Raw genomic sequence first — 5,803 nt, 5'->3', positions numbered from 1 at the left:
GGGTGCTCTGAATTGTTTATTCAAATTTTAATTTAAAAAACAAACAGCCTAGATGTATACCACATTGGCCTTGTGACATGTACTTAAATGATTAAAAATTATAGAGATTAATACGTTTTCCTAAAGCATTAATTGAAAAAATGTTCTAGCAAAATACAGGCATCCCTCAATTTACAAAATTAATCCATTCCTGAAAATGGTACAGATATCGAAATCTTAGTTACCGAAAGCTTATTTCCCGTTAATTTAAATTGAAAAATAATAATGTACTCCCAGCCCATCAGAAAACCCCAAACAAATTTCCCAACTATCACTAGAACACTGAAAAACACCTATATAACAATAAACCCATGATTTCAGCACAATATAAAACACCTTTATTTGCATTTACATTTGTTCATTTAGCTGATGCATTTCTCCAAAGTGACAGGTACATCTCAAAAAATAATACAAAAGTTCATTATACATGTTACCCTTGCTGCCCTGCTTCTAGACTGTGCTGGGAAAACCAGGGCAGTTTTCTGTCTCCGCTGAAAACTCCAAGGTTGTGCTTGCTGCTCCACAGTAATTTCCACGGCTTTCTACAACTCAAGCAGCTTTCGTAATGTTTTGGACTTGCTTTTGATACATTTTGTTATCAAAAACTGGGTATCGAAAGTCAAGAGCCCTTATACCAAAATTTCAGACATAGAGAGTTTGTAAATCGAGGGATGCCGGTAGCTCAAAACATACGGGTTTTAGCGAGACTTAGATTAATCGGTCTTTAGAAATCGTGTATGTTTGTGTTTTGCGTTGAATACTTGGAGAGAAGATTTGGCTTGTTGAAACATACGAAGATTGAACGAAGATTGGTTCCATAGTGTTATTCTTTCATGTTAATTTGTTTTAATGTGTCATTTACCAGTTGTTTGTTTACCTCATTTTTATCTCACTCTGGAATTTCAGATTTTTTTAGCCTGTGTTTTATTTTTCTACATTTTATTTCCTATTTATTAGCTGTTGGTGTACTTTTTTGGTTATAAATGCATAGTTTTGTGTAATATCTGAGAGGGGGTTTAGAGGAGAGTTTTTTAATGGTGCTTCTCTCCTTACCTGCTCTAAATTGATGAATTATGTATAAATAACAAATTTATTTATAAATATACATATATCAACCCATATGACATTTCTCTACCAGTTGGTGCTTAACAGAAAGTCAGTACATTCACCGTAGTAGCCTGAATTTAAGGCAGCCATTACTATAAGTTGACTTCCTATTTTGTTTTAAAAATTTTAATTTTTCAGTTACCAGTAGCAGCCTTTTAAAAGACTCAAGGTTAATGAAAACTACTTACAAATGCTAAACATTTCAGCATAAATATTGAACTAGTAGGATATTTAGCAGTGAAATATTAGACACAAAAGTCTTTGCAGGTGTCATGTAAAGTTTACAGTGTTGTTTTTCCTTCTAACTGACATTTTATTACTTTTGTGTTCCACCTTGTCTGTCCTCAACATGCATTTCAAAAGCAGCATTTAAAGCCTTGAATGATGCCATCAGAAAATAATGTATTACTACAAATACAGCAGGTATTTGAATTTTTCCTAATGGGTTTGTGACATGGTCAGTGGAGAGTTACTGATCTGTGCAGTTTTTTCATAGATTATCTCTGAATGTATTTTTCTACAATATCCAAGACTTATAACTGTGATGTTTTTCCTCCAGGTATGATTACCAAGTCACAGTTAATTTCAGAAGCTTGGTTTAGTCAGGTATCCACAAAATTTTCTCACACCAGCATGTTTCTCTTTCCCAATAGACCATGTCACCTATCCCATGCAGCTTTAAGCCAGTCAACAACTGAATCATTTTCCATCCAGCTTTTCTTGCTCTGCATTATTATTCAAGCCAACATAGCCTCTTAAGATAAACTTTTGCATTAACACACAGAGGACGGTTGGCTCAATCTTCAAGGCATGCTGACATTTTTAACATTTTTTCAGTCCCTGTAGAGCTCGGAAGAATTCACTTTGCCTTTTGTGTAAACAACAGCAGATGAGAGCACAAAAATATGAATGTTTGCTCATCATTTCCAATTTAAATGTCTGGATTTTTTCACCCTAAAAGAATCATGTATCATCAAAACCATGCAAACTTCAGTAAATCGTGGGATGTGCTTTTCTACAGGGGGAATGACAGGACAAGTGTAGAAATCATCCATTTGCACTATTTCAAAGGTGTCATTGAACCTAAGGTCTGTTACACGATATGTAGCTCTTTAGCAGTTTACAGAGATTTTGGTCACATGATAGCCCTGTCAACAGGCATAGCCCATATTTCACTTTGACTTCACAAATGAACAGTCGCTGTCTAGTTAACCTGAAATCTGCTGCTTTTGGGCCTGCAAAATGATTTCCGATGACCATTCATTATTAAATTGAGGTTTGGATCCACCATAATGCATCATTGCTACTTGTAACCATATATTTCAGTGCTTCATAACCCTATTACTCTGCTATAGTAACTTATCTTAGACTCCACATTTCAGATTTTATATCTATCTAGCCAGCTAACCTGAGTCTTTTGTAATGTTAGATGACATAAATACTATTTCTTAATATGTTAATGTTAGCTTTTCTTTGTGTCATATGGTGATTCATGTCATATTATTGATATTTATGGAAAAAATGTTGCCTTATATTTGGGTCAATACGGTAAATGCTTAGTACTGTATTAAACACAAATCTTTCTTATGACATTGTTTGACCTTAATCATTTAAAATAATAACATTGTGAGACTGACTACCACAGTTACTTGGTATAAAATGTTTAAAATGAAGAAGCTGTCACATCAACTTTGAACACATTTTATTTTCCCTGTGGCAATATACATCTTTCCATCTGTCTATTTAAACTGCACTGTTTCTATAAATTCTCACAGAAAACATGAGCCAGATTGTTCTTCTATACTATGTGAATTTGTGTGAAATTACAGTGACTGACTGAAAATAAAATTTTGATAAAACTTCATATGTTGATCCTTTTTAATACAAGTGGTTTCATTAAACTAAAAGTTGTAGTTTTTGGCCTTCCCTGCATGTTATTAGATTTACAATCTTTTCTAAACTTCAATTGCAAAACAACAAATGCACAATAAAAGAGAGTTATCAGGCTTACAGATGCACTATAAAACAAATGCACAATAAAAGAGAGTTATCAGGCTTACAGATGCACTATAAAATAAGCTAAAAATATAGGAAAATATGAAATATAGAATTTTTACATTTTAAACTACTTTCCAGCCTGAACAGCTTAACCTGAATGAGTGAGTGGTCCACTTCAAGACTATTTAACTTACTTATCACTGGAAGTCCTCATAACTTTTCATAGTTACATTTAGCACAACATCACAATCAATAAAGTTCTGATCGTACAGATATCACTCCATGTAAGCTTTTGACAAAGCTCTAAATAACACAAATGCTCTGTAAGGCATTTTTTAACGCAAAACAACATTTAAATTATCTTTGAATAAGAGAAAATAAAAATCCCCTAATCAGTACTGTGTCACTGTCACCTCCTGACTGCGTGTAGGATATGGTAAGTGTTCTGAGCACGTTTAAGGTAGACTAGGATAGGCTTTGATGTTCAATACGTGCAATACTGTATTCTTTTTGACTTACGATTTTTCCACTTACGATGGGTTTATTGGAACGTAACCCTATCCATCTTTAGTCAAGGAGCATCTGTACTCTCAATACAGAAATAAAATGATAAACATACAATTGTTTTGTATCTTTGCCTGCTGTAAAATAATTCTAATGATCAGAGTTTCAATACTGCAGTTGTACTTCAGTTTTGAGATCTGGTGAATGAAACAGGAAAGGGGGAAGAGATGCATGGGTAGCAAGGAGGAGTTGTTTTCATGGCGATTTGCTTGACCAAGAGACAACCCAGTTGAGAGCAACTTGAGCTGGTCTTTCCCACTTATGCTGCCCACTCCCCACCCCCAGCTGCAGAATTCATTATATGTCAGTGCTTAGGGACTGAGCTGGTTTGATCTGTCTTGTTTTCTGGATTGAACTGAACTTGTGATGAACGCCATCAATTCATTTGTAGTGTTTTTATCCTTTTGGGTGCCACCTACCTTGCCTTTGTGGACTCTCCGTTTATTTTCGACAATGAATAATTGAGATTGCAGAAACCACTGTTGAAAATCGTTTACATCACGTCCATACGACTTTTGTCGGCTGAGGAGTGGACTCCTAAATGTTTTGGAGAACACAATTTAATTAGTGCCTCTCACCGAATTGCGATCAGCTGTAATATACTATTCAGCTGCATTTCAATATAGCAGTTGAGATCGCAGACTGAGCAAAACCTAGCATCCTCTGTGGCCTTTGAGTACTGGAGTTGTTTAATTACAAAGGCTTCTTCAGTACTAAGTAAAAAAAGGATGATGGGATTATTACAATGTATGACATGTTATTGGAAGTCACTCCAGCAGAGTGCATGAATGGAAGTTTACACTGGGCTCTGTCATCAGTGTCCTCATGTGGCTTGAATCCTCTGTTTGTTCCATGGGGCTTCATGAAGCTTTGTGCTCTGATTAGGTCTGGTTAGCACAATTAATGTCAATCCAAAATATTTTGGTGTGCATAAGCACAAAGGCTTTCACAAAAAAGATTGATACTATTTTGGCAAATGTACTGTTACAAACTGTTCTGAAAACCGTTCAGAGCACAGTTAGAACTTCACCGCTCAGTGTTGTGTGCAATGTTTGGATGCTGGAATAAATCAGACTATTATCACATGAACATGGCTGTTTGTGGCCGGTGCAGCGCTTTCTGTTACAGCTGAAAAGTGTTGCTCACTTTTTATTTCAGACTTCAGATGTTTCCTCACATCCTCTGTTTTGTGATAAAAACAAAATATATATATATATATATACACATAATATATGGATGGGGGGTGCGGTGGTGTGGTGGTGCGGTGGCACAGTGGCACAGTGGGTTGGACCAGGTCCTGATCTCTGGTAGGTCTGGGGTTCAAATCCCGCTTGGGGTGCCTTGTGACGGACTGGTGTCCCGTCCTGGGTGTGTCCCCTCCCCCTCCAGCCTTATGCCCTGTGTTGCCAGGTTAGGCTCCGCGACCCCGTATGGGACAAACGGTTCAGAAAGTGAGTGAGTAATATATTCATGTATGAGATTATGAAGAGTGTCTGATCATTATAAATTCAGTTAATATTTTATTTCTGGTTGAGGTATGTTCTGGACCTAACCAGCCATTTTTTTGCCATGTGGACTTACTGCTTTTGTTTACTTGAATTATGAAGGAGACAGTCCCACAGGACAAGCCTCTCTGGGACGAATTATGAGCTTCCTTTAACAGTGACAAGCGGTCTCCCCTCCTGAGCAAAAATGCTGCTGGGACAAGAGTCAATCAACAGTGCAAACTACCAAACATTTTTCTTCATATGTAATACAGTAAAAACAACCTCATGGTCAATTAAGGTCAGATTGAGATCCCTTCTTCCCCCATGATGATTTAAGCACAGATTTATTCCGAGTAAAATCAATACTACAAGATTAGAGACGATTTCCGGAAAAACACACAATGCACGAGTCGATAAAATGCTGTGGGCACAAAGGAAACACAGCAATTACACGATTTTATTTCACAGCGGAACAATCGCAAAAAGAACTACAGACGTCACCTCGGTAAAGTGCGTCTGTTCCGCCCGCCCATGTTTAAATAAAGAGAATGAACGAAAGAGAGAAACAGTGGGTCGGGAGGCGTGTTCGTCACGTGACCGCGGCCGGC

The sequence above is a fragment of the Scleropages formosus genome, chromosome 4 (genome assembly GCF_900964775.1).
Source record: "Scleropages formosus chromosome 4, fSclFor1.1, whole genome shotgun sequence".
Lineage (NCBI taxonomy): Eukaryota > Metazoa > Chordata > Actinopteri > Osteoglossiformes > Osteoglossidae > Scleropages > Scleropages formosus.
The sequence above is the reverse complement of the archived record's forward strand: the minus strand, read 5'-3'. Positions refer to the sequence as shown.